A 26,425-nucleotide genomic window follows, 5' to 3' on the forward strand; every position below is an offset into this window, starting at 1 on the left:
CTGCTGCTGTCAACGATATTAACGATGTTGACCTGGCCACAGGAGTTGCTGTTGGGTTTTCTTCCATGTCACGTATCTCCGCCCGGCTGTAATTCAATGGATGCCACCTGTTCATGTGCCGATGCATGGTATAGTTCCAGTAGCTATACTTTTTATCAGTCCCTCTTGATAATTTCTCTTTGCAAATGAGGCAGGTGACATACCTCGCATTTACTTTCTTCTGCCCTGGAGGGATTGAAAAAAACTGCCAAATGAAACTGGCTTTCCTATGGGAAACCCGGGGCATCTCTTCCAAGAACTGTGGTCCTTCTCTCTCCTCTTCCTCTAGTTCTTCCTCTTCCTCCTCTGTGTTGGTGATGACCTGGGGAGGTGGTCCTCTCTTCCCATGAGGAGGTGGAGGTGGTGGTGGGGGTGCACCAGCTGAAGCAACTACTGAAGCCATTGCTCTACTATGAATAAAGGTCTTCCTCTCACAATGATGAAAGTCAGAGTGAGGAAAGAAGGAGGGGTTTTCATCATTTGGGAAAAACAATAGTTCTAAACCAATGAAAAGTGTTATTTTTAGGTCACCTGACCTAGCCTTACATGATTATGAAACCAAAAGTTAAATGAACCAATGAAAAGTTTTATTAACAAGTCACATGACCTCTCACGCTTATGTTACGCGCTGCGGAACGCGCCCCGGATCGCTTCCGGGTCGCTGCGCTTCGCGCCTCGGTTCGCGCTCCGGAGCACTTCCGGGTGCGCTAACGCGGCGCGTCATAAGATGCATTACGCGGCAACGCGATACGTCGCGCTTTCGCGACGCGCCGCGGATCGCTTCCGGGGAGCTGCGCTTCGCGTCTCAGTTCGCGTACCGGAGCACTTCCGGGTGCGCTAACGCGGCGCGTCATAAGACGCATTACGCGACAACGTGATACGTCGCGCTTCCGCGACGCGTCACGATGTTGATTTCTAACGCGGCAGTTGCGCTAACGGAACGTTTACCGGTTCGCGGACCGGGTCGCGGCATCAAATTGAGCTAACGGAAAGCTTCCCGGTTCGCGAACCGGGAGCGAAACAAAAAAAATATTTTAAAAAAAAATTATTAATAAACATATAAAATATATTTTTGGATTTAAAGAAGAATACATTTTACAGCTATAGATATTAGCTTTTAAAAAACCAATGAAATTCACTGAAAAAACCATAGGTTATAGACCATATATAGTTAGGAATTAGCATTTACAAAACCTTGAAAATTCACTGAAAAAACCATAGGTTATAGACCATATATAGTTAGGAATTAGCATTTAAAAAACCTTATTTTACTCACACAAAACCATTGAAATTCCATATATAATTAGTTGTACTAACTATATATCGCGCACCCGCAATCCACTGCTGATCATGTCACATATTACATCATTGATGACATGGTCAGTGACATCACTGATGACATCACTGATGACATCTCAAATGACATCACTGATGACATCACTGATGACATCTCAAATGACATCACTGATGACATCACTGATGACATCTCAAATGACATCACTGATGACATCACTGATGACATCTCATTTGACATTACTGATTACATCACTGATGACATCATTCATGTGATAATACAATGAACCTCTTCAGACTCTAATATAACCTTAGATACACTCAGTGTAAACAGACACTCACAGACTGTCACTCATCCATGGAGTTACTCAGACACCTAGTCAGTCATGCAAAGAATCAATCACACCTCCATTTTCTCAACTATACAGTTATACACCCCTTACTTATTCAAACATATACTAAAACATATTTACTCTCTTATACAATCCTGGATACAAGTTCACAATGATGCATACAGCCACTCACACATTCACTGGCTCCTATGCACAGTTATTTATATATGTCAACTCTCACATGTACTGTATTTTACATATGTACTTACTTTGACATGTAGCACTGAGATATCCATTCACTCACCAATACACTCATGCACACAGTCAACCGCCCATACAGCTGTTTCCACATGCACTTTTGAACCCATACATCTAGTGAATCAACTGCTCACACATATATGCACAGAGTCATACACCTCCCAGCCACCCACACACACACTCAGTCTCCCATACAAATGCTTGGGCAACCAATCAATAACCCATATAGTTACTCATATAGTTACTGATCAACACATGCAGCAGTTTACAGAACAACAGACATAATGATGCACAAATTAAGACAGTTTAGTCACTAACCCATGCATTCAGTGAGACACATTTAATCACTCACTCATACAGTCAGTCACGCACCTACTAAATCCTTCATCCAGACACTTCTACATCTACTCATTCTTCAATATGTAAAACATATTTAAACTGTACAGAAACACACAGTCACTGGATGATGTCATCAGTGACGTCACCAGTGATGTCATTTGAGATGTCATCAGTGATGTCATCAGTGATGTCATTTGAGATGTCATCAGTGATGTCATCAGTGATGTCACTGACCATGTCATGAATGATGTAATATGTGACATGATCAGCAGTGGATTGCGGGTGCGCTATATATATTATTATTATTATAGAGGCTTTTGTAGCGCGCTCTGTTACTAAAAAGTATAGTATCCTGGCGCGGGAGAAAGGGGAGACAGATCAAATTACATGCAGATTAGAGAGACATCCATTAGGCAGTGATGTTAAAGAGGTAGGTTTTTAGGCCTTTCCTGAACGCCATGATGGATGGGGATGTTCTCAAATGAAGCGGAAGGGTATTCCAAGCTCTCGCTGCTCTGACAGAAATGGATTGGCCGCCGAGCCTGCTATATTTAAACTTTGGCACAGTCGTTTGGTGGAGGTTGCTTGATCTGAGAGGGCGGTTGGGAACATAAAGGGAAAATCTTTTTCTCAGATAAGCTGGACCCGTTTGATGGAGTGCTCGGTATGCTAGCACGAGGATCTTAAATAAGATCCTTTGAGCAACTGGGAGCCAGTGAAGATCTCTAAGAGGTTGGCGGACACTAGATCTTCTGGGTATGTTAAACAGCAGCCGAACCGCGGCATTTTGAATAACTTGGAGGCGGTGAATCAAATAGGCTGGGAGTCCGCAGTAGAGGGCATTCGCATAATCCAATCTGGATAATATGAGAGCGCGAATGACCGTCTCCTTGGCCTCTCTCGGGAGCAAAGGGAGAAATCTGCGCACGGTTTTGAGGGTGGAGAAGCAGATTCCAGTGAGTTTTTTCAGGTGGTCCTCAAATCTGAGATTGTTATTAAACCAGACTCCTAGATTTTTTGCAGGTCCACCAATGGATTTGGGACATGGGAGATCGGTGGGCCAGAGGGAGTCACTAAAGTTATCAGGAAAGGAGCCGTACAGCAAGATCTCAGATTTACTCTCATTACATTTGAGCTGGGCACACGCCAGCCAGCGGAAAACCGATGATAAACAGAATTGGACCCTCGACGTGTCCGAGTTGTTTTTGGGCCATGTAAACAGAAGCTGAGTATCATCGGCATAAGCCATAATTTTGGTCCTAGCTGTTCCGCAAGATAAATGAGGGGGGTCATATATATGTTGAAAAGCAGGGGGCTTAGAGTGGAGCCCTGTGGGACACCAGTAGAGAGTTTTTTAGGAGAGGAGGAGAAAGGTTGCATCCACACTTGCTGGGACCTGTTATCTAAAAAAGACGTTAGCCAGCCAAGAGCGGAGCCAGTTATGCCTATGGCTGCTAGTCTGGTAAGTAGGAGGGAATGAGGGACCGTATTGAAGGCGGCAGAGAGGTCCAATAAAATCAGAGCCGCTCTGCCACCTCCGTCCAAACATTCCCGAATGGCCTCAGAAACCTCGACTAGAGCCCTCTCTGTGCTGAAAGCAGCTCTGAAGCCTGATTGCGCAGGGTGAAGAGCTTGAGAGCTTTCAACAAATTTGTCTAGCTGTGTGCATGCAACTTTTTCACATATCTTTGCCAGGGCCGGCAGTAATGATATGGGCCGGAAATTAGCAGGGGCCTTCGGGTCTAGTCCATTTTTTTTAAGAAGTGGTAGCAGTTTGGCCTGCTTCCAGCATGCCGGAACAGTGGCGGTGGAGAGAGAGAGGTTGACAATATGTGTTACCTCTTGGCCGACTGTATTAACCAGGCCCGCAAGGACTCTGGCCGGGCAAGGGTCGGCGGGGGATCCTGATTGTAAAGTAGCAAGAATTTTAACAACCTCTGTTGTGTCCACTGGAGTGAAGAGGGCAAACTGGTCCATAGAGATGGGCATAGTGGGGGAAGGAATAATCATTGAAGCTGGAAAATTGTTACATACAGTGAGCAAGTCATCTTGGATTTTTGCAATTTTGTCCACAAAAAACACAGAGAGTTCTTCACACCATTTTACCGAAGAGGCTAGAAGAGGTTGAGCGGCACAAGGGGAGACAAAGCTTTTAACAATAGCAAAGATTTCCCTGCTGTTGTTGTTGGCCTTGGTTATGCGCCCGTCGTAGTATAAACTTTTTGCTGATTTAATTGCTGCGTAGTACCTCTTTTGGGCCGTTCTTAGTTCTTTCTTGGCTTCAGGGAGATAGGCTTGTCTCCAACGTCTTTCAAGTTTTTTACAGCCTGATTTAAGATCGCGGAGAGTATTAGAGAACCAAGGTTTAGAAGTGGTGGAGCGCACTCTACGGACACGACCTGTTTTAGTTGAAGAAGCAACACCACCTTCAATCCATGAGTTGAATGAGCTAACGGCTGCCTCGATTTCAGAGGTAAGTGTGGGGCGAGAGGTGTCAAGCTGATCACAGAGCATAGCTATGTTAATTTTCTGTGTGTGAGCAGCAGAATGATTGGTCTCAGCGGGGCGGGACAGGGGCCAGGTGAATCTTATCAGCATATGGTCAGACCAATTTACTATTTCAGGGTCAGACATATTTATGTCAAAGTTGGTACATAGTAGGTCAAGGACATGACCCCCTGAATGGGTGGGAGCTTTAATCCACTGTTTTAGCTGGGCCATCGCCAAAGCATCGTTTAGCCGAACTGTGTCAGGTAGATCTAACTGATCAACGTGAATATTAAAGTCTCCCAGAAGGAGATATGTGGGGTATTTCAGGGCACGTGGGACTATCATGTCCTCTAGTGCCTCTAGAAATTTTCCTGCGTGGCCAGGTGGCCGGTACACCAAAGATCCACCTAAAGTGAAATGCGCCCCCAGAGTGAGAGAGAAGTGGAGCACCTCGGCATCAACTGAGGGGCCCATAGGATCAAGAGAAAAAGTCCACTTATCTCTGAAAATGGCAGCTATGCCACCTCCTCTGCCTAAGGGGCGATCTTGTCTAATGATTTTAAAGCCACGTGGAATAGCCAGTTCAATCACTGGATTGCATGACTCATTAAGCCACGTTTCTGTGACAAAAAGAAGATCAAACTCATTGTCACTTAGTAGTTCAAATATGTCATTGGAGTGTTTGACCAGTGATCTGGCAATGATCAAACCGGCCCGGAGACATGCCGAATCGGTGGGAAGCTGGGTGGGGGTAGTTAAAGTAGGCTGAAATCGAAATTTGCATGCCTGGCAAATACGCTGAGGTGTATCAGCCAGGTCCCAACAATGCAAGCAGGGGCATGAGTTAGTACTAAGTGTTAATAGGTGCTCACGAGTGTAGGTACAACTAACTATATATGGAATTTCAATGGTTTTGTGTGAGTAAAATAAGGTTTTTTAAATGCTAATTCCTAACTATATATGGTCTATAACCTATGGTTTTTTCAGTGAATATATATAGGAGGTTAGGTGCCTAGACAGTTGAGTTACACTTCGGATTGTAAGCAGGACCGAACATCCAACCCACATGGGTTTTTACAAACTTTTCACTGCCGCATGAATCAACGGACTCACTTGAGAGAGACATTTCAGCACTACAAGACCCAGCAGGCTGTGTGCACAGCCACGCCCACGGGGGCAGGTTCTTGAATAATAGGAGTGCATGAAGAAACGCCGCTGTTCATGAAGCAAGCCATTGAGAAAGGGTTAATTTCCCGAAACCGGTCTGGCGACACCATGGATTTTTGTTTCCCTGCTTCCCTCTGTATGCAGCTGCCTGAATAAAAGAGGACAAACTTACACCTACCTCGTGGTTTCTTCCATCTGGGGCAACCTTGTGTGTTTAATAGTTGGCGGCTTTGCTCAGCCGCGGAAGAAGCCTGCCGCGCAGCGGACCAGTAATGGAGCCACCTGGTTTCATTACATTTGGGAGGTTAGGTGCCTAGACAGTTGAGTTACACTTCGGATTGTAAGCAGGACCGAACATCCAACCCACATGGGTTTTTACAAACTTTTCACTGCCGCATGAATCAACGGACTCACTTGAGAGAGACATTTCAGCACTACAAGACCCAGCAGGCTGTGTGCACAGCCACCCCCACGGGGGCAGGTTCTTGAATAATAGGAGTGCATGAAGAAACGCCGCTGTTCATGAAGCAAGCCATTGAGAAAGGGTTAATTTCCCGAAACCGGTCTGGCGACACCATGGATTTTTGTTTCCCTGCTTCCCTCTGTATGCAGCTGCCTGAATAAAAGAGGACAAACTTACACCTACCTCGTGGTTTCTTCCATCTGGGGCAACCTTGTGTGTTTAATAGTTGGCGGCTTTGCTCAGCCGCGGAAGAAGCCTGCCGCGCAGCGGACCAGTAATGGAGCCACCTGGTTTCATTACATTTGGGAGGTTAGGTGCCTAGACAGTTGAGTTACACTTCGGATTGTAAGCAGGACCGAACATCCAACCCACATGGGTTTTTACAAACTTTTCACTGCCGCATGAATCAACGGACTCACTTGAGAGAGACATTTCAGCACTACAAGACCCAGCAGGCTGTGTGCACAGCCACGCCCACGGGGGCAGGTACTTGAATAATAGGAGTGCATGAAGAAACGCCGCTGTTCATGAAGCAAGCCATTGAGAAAGGGTTAATTTCCCGAAACCGGTCTGGCGACACCATGGATTTTTGTTTCCCTGCTTCCCTCTGTATGCAGCTGCCTGAATAAAAGAGGACAAACTTACACCTACCTCGTGGTTTCTTCCATCTGGGGCAACCTTGTGTGTTTAATAGTTGGCGGCTTTGCTCAGCCGCGGAAGAAGCCTGCCGCGCAGCGGACCAGTAATGGAGCCACCTGGTTTCATTACATTTGGGAGGTTAGGTGCCTAGACAGTTGAGTTACACTTCGGATTGTAAGCAGGACCGAACATCCAACCCACATGGGTTTTTACAAACTTTTCACTGCCGCATGAATCAACGGACTCACTTGAGAGAGACATTTCAGCACTACAAGACCCAGCAGGCTGTGTGCACAGCCACGCCCACGGGGGCAGGTTCTTGAATAATAGGAGTGCATGAAGAAACGCCGCTGTTCATGAAGCAAGCCATTGAGAAAGGGTTAATTTCCCGAAACCGGTCTGGCGACACCATGGATTTTTGTTTCCCTGCTTCCCTCTGTATGCAGCTGCCTGAATAAAAGAGGACAAACTTACACCTACCTCGTGGTTTCTTCCATCTGGGGCAACCTTGTGTGTTTAATAGTTGGCGGCTTTGCTCAGCGCGGAAGAAGCCTGCCGCGCAGCGGACCAGTAATGGAGCCACCTGGTTTCATTACATTTGGGAGGTTAGGTGCCTAGACAGTTGAGTTACACTTCGGATTGTAAGCAGGACCGAACATCCAACCCACATGGGTTTTTACAAACTTTTCATTGCCGCATGAATCAACGGACTCACTTGAGAGAGACATTTCAGCACTACAAGACCCAGCAGGCTGTGTGCACAGCCACGCCCACGGGGGCAGGTTCTTGAATAATAGGAGTGCATGAAGAAACGCCGCTGTTCATGAAGCAAGCCATTGAGAAAGGGTTAATTTCCCGAAACCGGTCTGGCGACACCATGGATTTTTGTTTCCCTGCTTCCCTCTGTATGCAGCTGCCTGAATAAAAGAGGACAAACTTACACCTACCTCGTGGTTTCTTCCATCTGGGGCAACCTTGTGTGTTTAATAGTTGGCGGCTTTGCTCAGCCGCGGAAGAAGCCTGCCGCGCAGCGGACCAGTAATGGAGCCACCTGGTTTCATTACATTTGGGAGGTTAGGTGCCTAGACAGTTGAGTTACACTTCGGATTGTAAGCAGGACCGAACATCCAACCCACATGGGTTTTTACAAACTTTTCACTGCCGCATGAATCAACGGACTCACTTGAGAGAGACATTTCAGCACTACAAGACCCAGCAGGCTGTGTGCACAGCCACGCCCACGGGGGCAGGTTCTTGAATAATAGGAGTGCATGAAGAAACGCCGCTGTTCATGAAGCAAGCCATTGAGAAAGGGTTAATTTCCCGAAACCGGTCTGGCGACACCATGGATTTTTGTTTCCCTGCTTCCCTCTGTATGCAGCTGCCTGAATAAAAGAGGACAAACTTACACCTACCTCGTGGTTTCTTCCATCTGGGGCAACCTTGTGTGTTTAATAGTTGGCGGCTTTGCTCAGCCGCGGAAGAAGCCTGCCGCGCAGCGGACCAGTAATGGAGCCACCTGGTTTCATTACATTTGGGAGGTTAGGTGCCTAGACAGTTGAGTTACACTTCGGATTGTAAGCAGGACCGAACATCCAACCCACATGGGTTTTTACAAACTTTTCACTGCCGCATGAATCAACGGACTCACTTGAGAGAGACATTTCAGCACTACAAGACCCAGCAGGCTGTGTGCACAGCCACGCCCACGGGGGCAGGTTCTTGAATAATAGGAGTGCATGAAGAAACGCCGCTGTTCATGAAGCAAGCCATTGAGAAAGGGTTAATTTCCCGAAACCGGTCTGGCGACACCATGGATTTTTGTTTCCCTGCTTCCCTCTGTATGCAGCTGCCTGAATAAAAGAGGACAAACTTACACCTACCTCGTGGTTTCTTCCATCTGGGGCAACCTTGTGTGTTTAATAGTTGGCGGCTTTGCTCAGCCGCGGAAGAAGCCTGCCGCGCAGCGGACCAGTAATGGAGCCACCTGGTTTCATTACATTTGGGAGGTTAGGTGCCTAGACAGTTGAGTTACACTTCGGATTGTAAGCAGGACCGAACATCCAACCCACATGGGTTTTTACAAACTTTTCACTGCCGCATGAATCAACGGACTCACTTGAGAGAGACATTTCAGCACTACAAGACCCAGCAGGCTGTGTGCACAGCCACGCCCACGGGGGCAGGTTCTTGAATAATAGGAGTGCATGAAGAATTGCCGCTGTTCATGAAGCAAGCCATTGAGAAAGGGTTAATTTCCCGAAACCGGTCTGGCGACACCATGGATTTTTGTTTCCCTGCTTCCCTCTGTATGCAGCTGCCTGAATAAAAGAGGACAAACTTACACCTACCTCGTGGTTTCTTCCATCTGGGGCAACCTTGTGTGTTTAATATATATATATATATATATATATATATATATATATTACCTACTGGCGGTCGCCAGTAGGTATATATAGTTAGGATTTTTTCTCTATGGGTTTTTTGAAAATTCTATGTCTAATAACTTTGGCGTTTGTGGACGGAATTGGCTGAAATTTTCAGGAAAATGGCACATTTTGTTTCTGAGCAGCCCTTGAAAATTTGGGGGGGGTTCGTCAAGGGGGGGCCGAGAAAAAAGGGGGGTCCCAAAACGTGTTTTTAACATTGAGTTTTCCATAGGGCGGTTGGCCTCACTTTTAGCCCGAACGGCTGAATGGATTTGCACGAAACTTGGCAAAATTGTAGGGACTGGTAGCCCGATGTGCCTTTTGTAGGTCTCAATATATGTGCTCCAGTGGATTTTGAGAAATTAACGTTTAAAAAAAGATATATATCTGTAACAGCGGACCGGGCAGCGCACTGGTTCGCGGACTTTTCGCGCAACGGAGCTTTGTGAAGCGAAGCTGATTGGTTTTCCGGCGTCTGTCAACATTCCAAACAGTCCGTAGCGGCCGCCATCTTGTCTCTCGGTAGGATCGAGAGACAAGAGGAGGTCAAAACAAAGGGGGAAATAACTATAAGGGGGCATAGTAGATCCTCGCTGACCCCCTAGGTTTGATGTGGAGGTTTTAAAAGGGCCCCGCGGGGCAAAAAAAAAAAAAAATAATAATAATCGAACGGCTGAATGGATTTGCACGAAACTTGGCAAAATATTAGGGACTGGTAGCCCGATGTGCCTTTGCTAGGTCTCAATATATGTGCTCCAGTGGATTTTGAGAAATTAACGTTCAAAAAAAGATATATATCTGTAACAGCGCTCCGCTTCGCGTACTTTTCGCGTTACGGAGCTTTGCGAAGCTGATTGGTTCTCCGGCGTCTGTCAACATTCCAAACAGTCCGTAGCGGCCGCCATCTTGTCCCTCGGTAGGATTGAGAGACAAGAGGAGGCCAAAGCGAAGGGGGAAATGACCATAAGGGGGCATAGTAGATCCTTCCTGACCTCTTAGGTTTGATGTACCATTTTGCCAAGTTTGGTGTAATTCCGTTCAGCCATTCAGGCTGTAGACGTATGTAAATGTCCTATGGAAAATTGCATGGGGAAAACACATTTGAAAGTGTTGAAATTTAGAACCAATTAAAATGTTACTTTGGTTTTGTATTTGTGTGTGATGAAAGTTAATTGGTTATGTATATATGTCAAATGAGAGGAAACCACAGCCATTTTGTGATACTACTGTCTGAGGTACATTTGTGAGGAATTTTTGGTGGTGAATTTCTGGTGTTTGATTTACACAGTACTAACACTTCTGCTACTTTTAAAAAGGTGAGTTGTTAATTTGTAAGGGGAACTATGTTGTACACTTGAAGATAATTTGAAAAATGTTTTCTGTTATTTATTTGCAGTCCTTCTGTTATACTAAATACTTGATAAAGTTAGTTTTATATTATGTATTACTAAAAACGATAAATGAAAGTGATTATTTTTTTCTGCAATTTACAGCAAGCAATTTCAAAATAAAATGGCTCACAATGAAGAGACCGTGGCAATTTCTTTTGAATTGTCCAACACATTGATTGAAATTGAGAGCACCAATAATGAAATATTGTCACAAGGAGGACATGACTTGTATGATTCCATTAGATTGATTGAAATGGACAGCACCAAGAATGAAATATTGTCACAAGGAGATGACTTGAATGATTCCACTACATTGATTGAAATTGAGAGCACCAATAATGAAATATTGTCACAAGGAGGAGATGGCTTGTATGATTCCATTAGATTGATTGAAATGGACAGCACCAATAATGAAATATTGTCACAAGGAGGAGATGACTTGAATGATTCCACTACATTGATTGAAATTGAGAGCACCAATAATGAAATATTGTCACGAGGAGATGACTTGAATGATTCCACTACATTGATTGAAATTGACAGCACCAATAATGAAATATTGTCACAAGGAGGAGATGACTTGAATGATTTTTTTGATCAATCTCTTGATGGCGAATTTATCGAGTGTTTGGAGACCATAGAGTTACAAGAATCATCATTGGAGACTTTTAATGAGGACATTGCTGATGAGGACATGTTACTAGTTCTTTCAAATTTAGAAAATTCTGAAGAATAAATTTATATTTAGAAATCAAAAATTGTTTGAGACATTATTCATTTTTATTTTTAATTTATGAGGTTGTAGCGAAGTGATTGTAGTATAAAATGAGACTTATAGTATAGAGTGCAACATTTTTATGTTACATGGTAAGTTTACTCATATTTACTTCCCTTCTGCCACTATATTATCTCCAATGTGTATTTGACATGTCTTCTTCATCTCCGGCCTCCTTTCTCTCACTGTGTGTCTCCGATGCATCTTATCGCTGGTATTTTGTGTAATTACAGAAGAGAGTAAAATAAAATAGTTCGGAACGTGAAAAGGGGGCAAAGTAGAGTACTCCTCACCCCCTAGGCCTTTTTAGGCGGTCCCAAAAGGATCAGTTTCTGCTTTCCTGAGAGATTATGGTATGAGTTCCATATACCACAATAACTTGCATTACAACATGCAAGATATCTATCTCCTATTACCAACTTTTGGAGATATTCGCGCTAAGCGCGAATATCTCCAAAAAGTAACACCTGCCCTGAGCAGTTCTTAGCCATGTTATCCAATGGGAGGTGGATAACATGGCTAAGAGCATTAGCTCGGTAATGCATGAATATCGCTGAGTTTTTAGCGATATTCATGCATTGCGGCCGTTTATTATCGCATTTGCGATAAACCTTGATAATAGTACGGTTTATCTTCGATAATTTCTGACGATGCTTAGTGGTAAAAAATTGGTTGGTAAGCATCGTTAGCGATAAATATCGCTTAACTTTGGTAATATGCCCCAACGTCTGTTAACGTTCGATTCGAAGGAAATGAGGAAGTGTTGAAAAACATTGTCTGCGCCATCTTGCCTTTTTTGAAATGCCACACTTTTGTCGTGCACGGCAGCCATTTTAGGTGTCTTGACCAGACCCACTCTCTGCACGCTGTCGATTCGTAGCATGGCTCCTCACCCACGCAAGCATCTTCCCTAGGCACTGGTCACCACCGCTCTCTGTCTTATGCATGGGCAATAAACCTCCCCCCATCTGCGCTGCTCTTCCCTGAGAATCACACTCTGTGCCCGCCCGACACCTCCCTTTCGCCCTATTCACTACCGCACCCTCTGACACTCCTCTTTCTCTGTGTCCGATACCAGGCTATCAGCTAGCCCTGCAGATGTAGTTTATGGCCCCAGCTGTAAAGAATCACCCCTCTTCAAAGGAGTTATAGTAGATCAAGGCCCACACTCGATGAGATCCGTCACACCACACGTGTTCCTACTATCTGAAAACCATCCTGTATTGTGATTGGGGAGGGGACCGAGCCTGAAGCGGAAGATTCCAGGAATGACTCTTTGTACATCAAAGTTTTTACAATTATGTGTCACATTAAAAATATATAGCACTCCAACAAAGTAGTAGGTATATAAAACTTTAATAACATATAAATATATACAACAAAACAAAAACAGTAAAAACATTTAAACAACGAAGAGACTGTGGCAATTTCTTTTTAATTATCCAATAGATTTATTGAAATTGACAGCACCAATAATGAAATATTCTTGTCAGTAGCGGTCTGTTGTGCGAATAGTTCCAAGGCAGCAGAATGCGCTGAAATCTAGATGGCACGAAAGTGATGTCTAGTAAGTTGCCGCCCAGCAAAAAACGGCGTGGGGCGCCGCGGGGGTGAGTGAGTCCAGTAGGCACCACAGCTATTCTTACCGGCATTGCAGAATTACTGCTGGGGACAATGCCTGTGCTGTAGCAGGGTCACAGCAGAAACAAAAAGGATTCTGTTGAAGATGTTGTTGGTTTTCAATTTGAAAACAGTTCTGGTGTCAACTGCTATGCTAATGTAGTGGTTAATGTTTTGTTTTCTCTAGAAAATGTAAAAGAGGGGGAGGCAGTCCAAAGTTCCGTTAAAAGGGCAAAGGAAAGGATCGGTGGTTTGAACTATCAGTCAAAAAGGGGAGGGGGTGCAATAATTTTTCCTACCGGGTCACACTGTGCTTTCACCGGAAGTGAGGTCTGCAGGATTCTAGTAATTCAAAGTGAGGCTGGCGCCAGCATGGGAGCGCCGACGTCCCGCGGATACAGTTTCGTCACTCCACGGGCGATCATGGCAGTCATTCCCCATCGGGGGTCGGAGACTCCCGCGGCTCCTCTAGAATCTTCAAGGTCGTGGAGGACTACGGTGGTGGAGTCAACCAGTGACCGGGCCATTTCTTTATGCTGGGCCCGCTCTTGCCAGGTCGACCGCCATTTTGAGAGTTCGGCAGCTACCGGCGATCGCGGGGTCACATGAGCGGACGGGCTCCACCCTGCCGGGCGAGACGTTGCAGCATGGCCACAGTGGAAGAACCGTTTTCCGGGCGCCTGGAGCGCTGAGGGTGCAGCTGGGAAGTCTCCACCTGGGGAGGCGGGAGAGGCCTGTTCGCACCGTCTCTCCCTCCCAGTGCACCCCACGGCGTCTCGCTTGAGATTTGTTATGGCCGGACCAGGCGATGAGGACGAGGGGGGGGTCGGAGGCATGTGCAAGACATCCCCCCCAGTGTTGTCGCAGCCATTATAAAAGAAAGAAGTGTCCCGTCCGTCTTCGGGCCGGGCTTCCGGTGGATGTCGGCCGGACGCCCCTGGCTCTGGCCCCATGAACGGGTTTCTTGGTTTATCGGCTGCAGCCGGATCCCGTCGGCCTCGGCCCCCCGACCGTTGGTGGTCGGACCGGAAGAGCATGTGGCGGGACTACCTGCAACTCTCAAGGGCCACCGCGGCCGGACTGGGAGAGAGAGGGGAGGGTCGAGGAGACATTCCCCCCCCCTGCAACTGTTCAGCGTTGTAAAGGCAATCCCCTGGCCGGGTCCCGCTGGCCTCGGCCTCTCCTTCGGCTACACCCTACGTTAGGATCTCCTGGCCGAGGCGTGGCAGCAGGACCTGCCTTATATGGGCTGCTCCCGGCTGGGCGTAGCCGGAACCCTGCCCCACCTTGGAAGTTTCCAGAGTGGGGGTGGATGTTCTACTGACTTGCATTTTCCCTAGTCTATCGATTTTTTTGGCGTGGCAGGCGGTGGGACAGCGAGGGGTGATTTGGTTTCTCTTACTGTTTTTCTGGTCTCTCACCACTGGCATATTTTAACGTTTTCTTGTTTCTAGGACATTAATAGGTTTTATCATTACGTTATGTTATCGTTTCTTTGTTCGTTGTTTAATAAAAGTTCATGTTCATCAGTGGCCTACTGATTTTCGTTTTCCTATTTTTTTCTTTCCAGGTTGTTTCATGGTAAAGTTTCTGTTAACAGGATACAGTGATCACTTCGTTATTATTGCATATGTCCTTTTCACTAGGGGTGCTCTCTGGTCGGGCCAGATGACGTATCTCTAGTAAATGGTCCGGGTGAAAAAGGTGCATCAATCAGTGGGGAGTAGATAGGCATGACAGATTACAACGGGGGAGAACGGTCCGCATTACGTACCCTTTCACTACTTGCAAAGATTTTCCTACGTTTATTTGCAAACAGGGAATACCTCCAAAAAGAACTAATTCCCAAACAGTCAATGTTCGGACAATCAATCAATCAATGAGGAATGAAATAGGTACGACGTGTTAAAGGCTTGCGTTACCTACCCTTCACTATCTGCAAAGGGAGATAGAATATTCCTATTCTTCCTCGTTTGCAGGTAGAGAAGATCCTTAAGAGAATTAACTTCGAACAATTCAATGCTCGATTGAAACAATCAACAAGGGGTACTGTGAACACAAATGAACGCCGCTTATATACATACGCATTGCTATTTTCAACAGGTTGTTCCTAATGTTTCTATTTTAGCGAGGTCAAAAGAGATCCCATTAGTGGCCTACTGATTTTGCTCGATTCCTTTTGTTTTTTTACACGATTTTTCGCTATCTGCAAAGACTAAACAGAGTATTGCGACTCTGTGCTTGTTTGTAAATAGAGAATGAACCAAAGAGAACAATCAATCAAATGGAGAGAGAAGCAGGCACGACGGATTACAAAGGGGGCAAAGGGCTGCGTTAACTACCCTTCACTATCTGCAAAGAGAGAGTACTCCTAATAGAAATGAGGGGTGGGGGGCAGCAATCAAAGCAGATCAGTGTGCATAAACACGAAAATGTTTTTACTTACCACGTACTTGACATTCGACAGCTTATGATATTTGCTATTAAAAAACCATTGAAATTCACTGAAAAAACCATAGGTTATAGACCATATATAGTTAGGAATTAGCATTTACAAAACCTTGAAAATTCACTGAAAAAACCATAGGTTATAGACCATATATAGTTAGGAATTAGCATTTACAAAACCTTGAAAATTCACTGAAAAAACCATAGGTTATAGACCATATATAGTTAGGAATTAGCATTTAAAAAACCTTATTTTACTCACACAAAACCATTGAAATTCCATATATAGTTAGTTGCACTAACTATATATCGCGCACCCGCAATCCACTGCTGATGATGTCACATATTACATCATTCATGACATGGTCAGTGACATCACTGATGACATCACTGATGACATCTCAAATGACATCACTGATGACATCACTGATGACATCTCATTTGACATCAATGACCACATCACTGATGATATCATTCATGTGACAATACAATGCATCTCCTCACACTTTAATATAACCTCTGTTACACCCAGTGTTAAATACAGAGTATAATTTTTGAAACCATTGACACACCAATACTAGTTACTACATACGCACTCAGTGATTCCTATGTTTACACACACATTCACTCATTTACCCATACAATCATTCATACATACAATCACTCATCTTTACAACACTATCATATGCACTCATACACCTATACAGACTCTCACACTCTGTCACTCATCCATGGAGTTACTCACACACCTAGTCAGTCCTGTAAAGAATCAATCACACTTCCATTTTCTAATCTATACAGTTAAACATAGAGCACCTTACATTTTGAAACATATACTAACACATAATTACTCTCTTATACAATCATTGATACAAGTACACATTGATCTGCACAGAGTCACACACCTCCCAGCCAGCCACACACACACTCAGTCTCCCATACAAATACTTGGGCAATCAATCAATAACCCATATAGTTACTCATATAGCTACTGATCAACACATGCAGCAGTTTACAGAACAACAGACATAATGATGCACAAATTAAGACAGTTTAGTCACTAACCCATGCACTCAGTGAGACACATTTAATCACTCACTCATACAGTCAGTCACGCACCTACTAAATCCTTCATCCAGACACTTCTACATCTACTCATTCTTCAATATGTAAAACATATTTAAACTTTACAGAAACACACAGTCACTGGATGATGTCATCAGTGATGTCATTTGAGATGTCATCAGTGATGTCATCAGTGATGTCACTGACCATGTCATGAATGATGTAATATGTGACATCATCAGCAGTGGATTGCGGGTGCGCGATATATAGTTAGTGCAACTAACTATATATGGAATTTCAATGGTTTTGTGTGAGTAAAATAAGGTTTTTTAAATGCTAATTCCTAACTATATATGGTCTATAACCTATGGTTTTTTCAGTGAATATATATATATATATATATACTAAGGTGTATTGGTGAATCAGTGTGTGTATGAGTGTCTGTATTGGATAAATCAGTGGTGCATGACTGACTGTATAAATGAGTTATTAGGTGTCTCAGTGAATGTATAGATGAGTGTCTGGTTGTGTAAATGAGTGTATCTATCTGTCATTTGATGTCTAAGTGGGTGTATGAGTGTGTTAGTGGGTACATGAATGGATAAATGGGTGATTAAATGGGTTGTCTGACTACCTCTATGGTTGTCTGCATGTCTGTGTGTGTGGGAGAGGATGTGTGTGGCTGCCTGTAAGGATGAGTGAGTGGGTGAGTCAGTGACCAAATGGGGTACTGTGTGTGTATATCAGAAGCTGTTTGGGTGAGTGAGTGTCTGTATGGCTATGTTGCTGAATGTGTGTATGTGCCAGTATGGGTGAGTACCTGGGTATGTGAAAGGCAGTATAGATCAGTAACACGGTAAATGATTGACTGTATGTGTGAGTGAGTGAATGTGAGAGTGGTCATAGGGATGAATGCATGCTTTTTTCAGTGACTGTATAGGTGAGTGAGTATATGTTACTCTATGTATAAGTAAGTAAGTGGATGTGTTTGACTATTTGGGTGAGTAAGTGGTTATGTGCTTGACTGTATGGGTGAGTATCTAGGTGTTTGAGTAGTCCTGTGGGTGACTCACTCGGTGTGTGAGTGCCTGCATGGGTGTATGAGTGGATATATCAATGGCTGTATTAGTGAGTGACTGGGTGTAAGAGTGGCAGTATGGGTGAGTGAGTAGATATATGTGTAGTTCTATAAATCAGTGAGTGGGTGTGTAAGTAGTGGTTTGGCTCTGTGATTAGGTTTGTAAATGGTTGTTTGGGAGTGGCAGTGGGTGTATAAAAGATTCTATAGGGGTGTGAGCTGGTGCATCAGAGATGCTGCGGATGATGTCATCACTGATGTCGTTAGTGATGTCATTTGAGAAGTCATGAGTGATGTCATCAGTGATGTCACTGGCCATGTCAAGAGTGATGTAATATGTGAGGTTATAATCAGTGTATTGCAGGGGCGCAAGCTATAGATAACTCATGTAACTATACGCTTAATTTCTATGGTTTAGTATGAGTAGAAACTGGCCCTAACTATAATGTCCCTGTAACCTCTGTTTTTAATGACATTCTAAGTTTTTTTAAATTCTATTTGCTAACTATATCGTCCTTGTAATCTTTGTTTTTTTTCAGGGAATTATAAGGTTTTTTAAATGCAAATTCCTAATTATAACATCCCTGTAACCTGTTTTGTTAATGAATTTATATGTTTTTTTTACTAGCCATCATGATTGCAGAGTGGTGTAGAAAGTGGGCTGGGCCTCTGACCAGCTCTCAGGAATTTAGCTATGTAGGACCTACAGGAGGTACCAGGAAGGCTTTATCTCCCAACTATTAGTTTGCCTCCGACAACATTTCAGCAATCTTGCTGTGTGGGACGTCCTGGAGGTAACAGGAGGGGTAGTTGGCCCCCAAGGACCCTCCTATTACCTCCAGTAAGTCCAAAACAGCAGGATTGCTGAGATCTGATAGCAGGCCATGCCCCCTTTCTCTACCACTCTGCAAACTCGCCTCCTGACATACTGCTAGTAGGGAGATGAAGTCACCGTGGCTATTGAGGTACCTTGGGGACCATCCACCCCTTCTGTTACCTCCAGCAAGTGCAACACAGTAGGTTTGCTGAGAGGTTTTCGGTGACCACGCCCTCTTTCTCCTCCACTCTGCAAATGGGCCTCCTGGTGCTCTAGTATTTGGGTGATGAAGTTCTCTTGGCTCTTGTGGGTCATTGGGGACAACTAGTCCTCATGTTACCTCCTGTAAGTCCTACAAGTCACCCTTTCCTTTTTTAAACATTTTAACATTTTTGCTTATGCCTCAGCTAACTTTGAGGGACTAGTGCACCCATACTAGAGGCTGGGCTCTAGAGGATGGAGGTTGCAAGGTCTGAAATCAGTACCGGAGGAGGGCTGCAAGGCAGTATATTTTGATGTTGGATTATATAAGTGACCATATTTGACAGTGAGTGATTGTGAGAGTGGCTGTATGGATGAGTGTGTGCTTGTGTCAGTGATTGTATAAGTGAGTAAGTATGTGTTAGTATCTGTATGAATAAGTGAGATGGTGTAAAAACTGTAATTGTGAGTAAATGGCCGTGTGATTGAGTATTTGGGTGACTGACTAGTTGTGTGAGTATCTCTGTGGATGAGTGGCAGTACGTGAGTGTCTGTATGGGTACATATATCAGAGGCTGTATTGATGAGTGATTGTGTGTATAAGTGACTGTATCAGTGAGTGAGTGGATGTGTGTATGAAAGGTTATATTAGGGCGTGAGGAGGTGAATCAGAACTTAAGTGGATGATGTCATCAGTGATGTCATTTGAGATGTCATCAGTTATGTCACTGACCATCTCATGAGTGTTGTAAAATGTGACGTCATCAGCAGTGCATTGCGGGGGCCAAGATATAGTTAGCTCGACTAACTATAATGGCTGAATTTCTCTGGTTTTGTATGAGTGAAATGTCCAACTAACTATAACATCCCTGAAACCTGTGTTTTTTTCAGTGTATTTCTAAGGTTTTTAAATGCTAATTTTGAACTATAACATCCCTGATACCTCAATTATTTACAGTGAATTTCTAAGATTTTTTCTATATATGCCTGCATATGTAGGACATGTGCAGAAAGAGGAAGACAGGATCAGAAAGAAGCAATAGAAGTGCAGAAAGAGGCAACAGATTTACAGAAAGAGGAAGAAAGGTACAAAAAGAAGCAAGAGAAGTATAGAAAGAAGCAAGAGAGGTACAGAAAGAGGCAAGAGGGGTGCATAAAGAGGCAAGAAAAGTACAGAAAAAAGCAATAGAAGTGCATAACGAGGCAAGAGGGGTGTAGGAAAAGGCAAGAGAGGATCAGAAATAGGCAAGAGAGGTGCACACAGAGACACAAGGGGCATACAAAATTTACAAGAGAGATGCAGAAAGAAGCACGAGAAGTGCAAAAAGAAGCAAGAGAGGTGCAGAAAGAAGCAAGATTAGTGCATAAAGAAGAAACAGAGGTGCAGTAAGAGGCAAGAGGGGTGCAGAAAGAGGGAAGAGGGATGCGCACAGAAGCCAGAGAGGAGTAGAAAGTAGCAAGAGAGGAGTAGAAAGAAACAAGAGAAGTGCCGAAAGAAGGAACAGAGGTGAAGAAAAAGACAAGAGGTGTGTAGAAAGAGGGAAGAGGGGTGCACAAAGAAGCAAGAGAGGAGTAGAAAGAAGCTAGAGAGGAGTTGAAAGAAACAAGAGGAGTGCTGGAAGAAGCAACAGAGAGGCAGAAAGAGGCAAGAGGAGTGCACAAACAGGGAAGAGGGGTGCAGAAAGTGGCACGAGGGATGCAGAAAGAATCAAGTGATGTGCAGAAAGAAACAAAAGAAGTACAGAAAGAAGGAACAGAGGTGCAGAAAGAGGCAAGAGGGGTGCACAAAGAGGGAAGAGGGGTGTATAAAGAATCAAAAGAAGTGCAGAAAAAAGGAACAGAGGTGAAGAAAAAGACAAGAGGTGTGTAGAAAGAGGGAAGGGGGTGCACAAAGAAGCAAGAGAGGAGTAGAAAGAAGCTAGAGAGGAGTTGAAAGAAACAAGAGGAGTGCTGGAAGAAGCAACAGAGAGGCAGAAAGAGGCAAGAAGAGTGCACAAACAGGGAAGAGGGGTGCAGAAAGTGGCGTGAGGGATGCAGAAAGAATCAAGTGATGTGCAGAAAGAAACAAAACAAGTACAGAAAGAAGGAACAGAGGTGCAGAAAGAGGCAAGAGGGATGCAAAAAGAGGGAAGAGGGATGCAGAAAGAGGCTTGAGACATACAGAAAGAAGCAAGAGAGGAAAAACAAATAAGCAAGAGAAGTGCAAAAAGAAGCAACAGAGGTACAGAAAGGCAGGTGAGGGCAAAGAAAGAGGCAAAGAAAGTGCAGAAAGAGGGAAGAGGGCTGCTGATAAAGGCACAAGGTGTGCAGAAAGAAGCAAGAGCGATGCAAAAAGGATCATGAGAGGTGCAGAAGAAAGCAACAGAGATGCTGAAAGAAGGAACAGAGCTGCAGAAAGAGGCAAGAAGGGAGCAAAAAGAGAAAAAGTGGTACAGAAAGAGGCACAAGGGTTGCAGAAAGAAGGGACAGGTGTGCAGAAAGAAGCAAGGAAAGTGCAGAAAGAAGCAATGGAAGTACAGAAAGAGGTATGAGGGGTAGAGAAAGAGGCAAGAGAAGTGGAGAAAGAAGCAACATAGATCCAAAAACTGGCAACAGGTGGCAAGCGGGGTGCGAAAAGAAGCAATAGTGGTGCAGAAGGAGTCAAAGAAGGAACAGAGGTGCAGAAAGAGGCAAGAGGGTGCAAAAAGAAGGAAGAGGAGTGCAAAAAGCAGCACAAGCGGTGCAGAAAGAAGCAAAAGAGGTGCATAAGAGGCAACTGCTGTGTAGAAAGAGGGAAGAGGGGCGCATGAAGAAGCATGAGTGATGCAGAAAGAAGCAAGAGAGGGGCAGAAAGAATTAAAAGAAGTGCAAAAAGTAGGAACAGAGGTGCAGAAAGAAACAAGAGGATTGCAGAAAGAAGCAACAGATGCAAGAGAGGTGCAAAAAGATGGAGGAGGAGTGCAAAAAGCAGCACGAGGGGTGCAGAAAGAAGCAAGAGACATAAAGGAAGAAACAAAAGAAGTACAGAAAGAAGGAACAGAGGTACAGAAAGCGGCAAGAGGGATGCAAAAAGAGGGGTACAGAAAGAGGCACGAGGGGTGCAGAATGAAACAACAGAGCTAAGAAAAGGGGAAGAGGGGTGAAGAAAGAGGTAGGAGGGGTGCAGAAAGAAATGACAGAAGGGAAGAAAGAAGCAACAGAGGTGCAGAAAGAGGCAAGAGGAGTGCAGAAAGAGGGAAGAGGGATTCAGAAAGAGGCATGAGGGGTGCAGAAAGATGCAAGAGAGGTGCATAAAGAGGCAAGTGGTGTGTAGAAAGAGGGAAGAGGGGTGCACAAAGAAACATGAGTGGTGCAGAAAGAAGCAAGAGAGGAGTAGAAAGAAGCAAGAGAGGAATAGAGAGAAACAAGAGGAGTACAGAAAGAAGCAACAGCGGGCCAGAAAGAGGAGAGGGGTGCACGAAGAGGAGAGGGGGGTTCAGAAAGAGCACGAGGCATGCAGAAAGAAGCAAGTGATGTGCAGAAAGAAACAAAAGAAGTACAGAAAGATGGACCAGATGTGCAGAAAGAGGCAAGAGGGATCCAAAAAGAGGGAAGAGGGATGCATCAAGAGGCTTGAGGCATTCAGAAATTAGTAAGAGGGGTGAACAAATAAGCGAGAGAAGTACAAAAAGAAGCAAAAGAGGTACAGAAAGACAGATGAGGGCAGAGAAAGAGGCAAGCAAAGTGCAGAAAGAGGGAAGAGGGGTGCCGATAAAGGCACAAGGAGTGCAGAGAGAAGCAAGAGCGGTGCAGAAAGAAGCACGAGAGGTGCAGAAAAAGCAACACAGATGCAGAGAGAAGGAACAGAGGTGTAGAACGAGGCAAGAGGGGAGCAAAAAGAGGAAAACGTGTTGCAGAAAGAGGTACAAGGGTTGCACAAAGAAGGGACAGATGTGCAGAAAGAAGCAGGAAAAGTGCAAAAAGAAGCAACTGAGGTACAGAAAGAGGGATGAGGGGTAGAGAAAGAGGCAAGAGAAGTAGAGAAAGAAGCAACAGAGAACCAAAAACTGGCAACAGGTGGCAAGAGGGGTGCAAAAAGAAGCAATAGTGGTACAAAAGGAGACAAAGTAAGAGAAGAAAGAAGGAACAGAGGTGCAGAAAGAGGCAAGAAGGTGCAGAAAGAGGGAAGAGGAGTGCAGAAAGAAGCACCAGTGGGGCTGAAAGAAGCAAGAGATGTGCAGAAAAAAGCAAGAGTAGTGCAGAATAAAGGAACAGAGGTGCAGAAGAGGCAAGAGGGGTTCATAAAGAGGGAAGAGCGGTATAGAAAAAGGCACAAGTGGGTAGAAGGAAGCAAGAGATGTATAGCAAGAAACAAACGAAGTACAGAAAGAAGGCACAGAGGTGCAGAAAGAGGCAGCAGAGGTAAAGAAGGAGGGAAGAGGGGTGCAGAAAGAGGCATGAGGGATGCAGAAAGAAGTGTGAGGAACAGAAAGAAACAAAAGAATTGCAGAAAGAAGGAACAGAGGTATGTAAAGAGGCACGAAGTTACAAAAATAAATAGAAGTACAGAAAGAAGAAACAGAGGTGCAGAAAGAGGCAAGAGGGTTTCAGAAATAGGGAAGAGGGGTACAGAAAGAGGCACAAGGGGTGAGAAAGAAGCAATAGAGGTACAGAAAGCAGCAAGAAAAGTGCATAAAGAAGCCACAGAGATGCAGAAAGGGAGAAGTGGGGTGGAGAAAGAGGCAAGAAAGAAGGAACAGAGGTGCAGAAAGATGTAAGAGTAGTGCATAAAGAGGCACAACGGTTGCAGAAAGAAGGGACAGAGGTGCAGAAAGAAGCAACAGAGGTGCAGGACGAGTGATGAGGGGCAGAGAAAGAGGCCAGAAAAGTGCAGAAAGAAGCAACAGAGCTGCAAAAATGGGGAACAGGAGTGGAGAAAGTGGCAAGAGGGGTCCAGAAATTATCAAGAGAGGTGCAGAAAGAAACAAAACAAGTGCAGAAAGAAGTAACCGAGGTACAGAAAGAAGGAAGAGGAGTGCAGAAAGAAGCAACAGAGGTGCAGAAAGAGGCAAGAGGGATGCAAAAAGAGGGAAGAGGGGTGCAGAAATCGGCACAAGGGGTTGAGAAAGAAGCAGGACATGTGCAGAAAGAAAGAAAAGGAGTGCAGAAAGAAGGAACAGAGGTGCAGATAGGGGCAACAGCGGTGCAGAAAGAAGAGAGCTGCTGAACTAAACAAAAGAAGTACATAAAGAAGGAACAGTGATGTAGAAAGGGGGAAATTGGGTGGAGAAAGATGCAAGAGGGATACAGAAAGAAAAAAGAGAGGCACAGAAAGAAACAAAAGAAGTGCAGAAAGAAGGAACAGAGGTGCAGAAAAATGCAACGGAGGTGAAGACAGAGGGAAGAGGGGTACAGAAAGAGACAAGGGGAACAGAAAGAAGCAAGAGAGCTGCAGAAAGAAACAAAAGAAGTATAGAAGGAAGGAACAGAGTTGTAGAAAGAGGCAAGAGGAGTGCAGAAAGAGGGAAGTGGGGTACAGAAAGTGGCAAGATGGGTAAGAAAGAAGCAAGGGAGGGGCAGAAAGAATCAGAAGAAGTACAGAAAGAATAAACGGAGGTGCAGAAAGATGCAAGAGGGGTACAGAAAGAGGGTAGAGGGGTGCAGAAAGATACACCACTGGTGCAGAAAGAAGCAAGATAATGTAGAAAGAAACAAGAGGAGTGCAGAAAGAAGCCACAGAGGCACAGAAACAGGCAAGATAGTTGAAAAAAAAGGAAGAGGAGTGCAAAAAGCAGCACGAGGGGTGCAGAAAGAAGGAAGAGACATACAGGAAGAAACAAAAGAAGTACAGAAAGAAGTAACAGAGGTACAGAAAGTGGTAAGAGGGATGCAGAAAGAGGGGTACAGAAAGAGGCACGAGGGGTGCAGAAAGAAGCAACAGAGATAAGAAAAGGGTAAGAGGGGTAGAGAAAGAGGTAGGAGTGGTGCAGAAAGAAATGAAAGAAGTGCAGAAAGAAGCAACAGAGGTGCAGAAAAAGACAAGAGGAGTGCAGAAAGAGGGAAGAGGGAATCAGAAAGAGGCATGAGGGGTGCAAAAAGAAGCAGGAGAGGTGCAGAAAGAACCTAGAGTAGCGCAGAAAAAAGGAACGGAGGTGCAGTAATAGGCAAGAGGGAAGTGGGGTACATAAAGTGGCAAGAGAAATACAGAAAGAAGCAATAGAGGTGCATAAAGAGGCAAGTGGTGCATAAAAAGGCAAGTAGTGTGTAGAAAGAGAGAAGAGGGGTGCACAAAGAAGCATGAGTGGTGCAGAAAGAAGCAAGAGAGTACTAGAAGGAAGCAAGAGAGGAGTAGAAAGAAACAAGAGGAGTGCATAAAGAAGCAACAGAGGGGCAGAAAGAGGCAAGAGGGGTGCACAAAGAGGGAAGAGGGGTGCAGAAAGAGGCACGAGGCATGCAGTAAGAAGCAAGTGACGTGCAGAAAAAAACAAAAGAAGTACAGAAAGAAGGTCCAGAGGTGCAGAAAGAGGCAAGATGGATGCAAAAAGAGGGACGAGGGATGCAGAAAGAGGCTCAACGCATGCACAAAGAAGCAAAAGAGGTTAACAAATAAGCAAGAGAAGTACAGGAAGAAGCAACAGATGTACAGAAAAACAGATGAGGGCAGAGAAAGGCAAGCAAAGTGCAGAAAGAGGGAAGAGGGGTGCCGATAAAGGCACAAGGAGTGCAGAAAGAAGCAAGATCGGTGCAGAAAGAAGCAAGGGAGGTGCAGAAAAAAGCAACAGAGATGCCGAGAGAAGTAACAGAGCTACAGAAAGAGGCAAGAGGGGTGCAAAAAGATGGAAAAGTGGTGCAGAAAGAGGCACAAGGGTGGCAGAAAGAAGGACAGATGTGCATAAAGAAGCAAGAAAAGTGCAGAAAGAAGCAACGGAGGTACAGAAAGAGGGATGAGGGGTAGAGAAAGAGGCAAGAGAAGTAGAGAAAGAAGCAACATAGATCCAAAAACTGGCAACAGGTGGCAAAAGGGTTGCAAAAAAAAAGCGATAGTGGTGGAGAAGGAGACAAAGCAAGCGAAGAAAGAAGGAACAGAGGTGCAGAAAGAGGCAAGAGGGTACAGAAAGAGGGAAGAGGAGTGCAGAAAGAAGCGCCAGTGGTGCTGACAGAAGCAAGAGAGGTGCAGAAAAAATCAACAGTAGTGCAGAATAAAGAAACCGAGGTGCTGAAGAGGCAAAGGGGTGCAGAAAGCGGGAAGTGTGGTGTAGAAAAAGGCACAAGGGTGTAGAAAGAAGCAAGAGAGTTGCAGAAAGAAATAAAAGAAGTATAGTAAGAAGGAACAGAGTTGTAGAAAGAGTCAAAAGGAGTGCAGAAAGAGGGAAGTGGTGTACAGAAAGTGGCAAGATGGGTAAGAAAGAAGCAAGAGAGGGGCAGAAAGAATCAAAAGAAGTGCAGAAAGAAGGAACAAGGGTGCAGAAAGATGCAAGAGGGGTACAGAAAGAGAGTAGAGGGATGCAAAAAGATACACCACTGGTGCAGAAAGAAGCAAGAGAGTGTAGAAAGAAACAAGAGGGGTGCAGAAAGAAGCAACAGAGGCAAGAGAGGTGCAAAAAGAATGAATAGGAGTGCAAA

Source organism: Lissotriton helveticus, chromosome 1_2 (assembly GCF_964261635.1).
Source record: "Lissotriton helveticus chromosome 1_2, aLisHel1.1, whole genome shotgun sequence".
Taxonomy (NCBI): domain Eukaryota; kingdom Metazoa; phylum Chordata; class Amphibia; order Caudata; family Salamandridae; genus Lissotriton; species Lissotriton helveticus.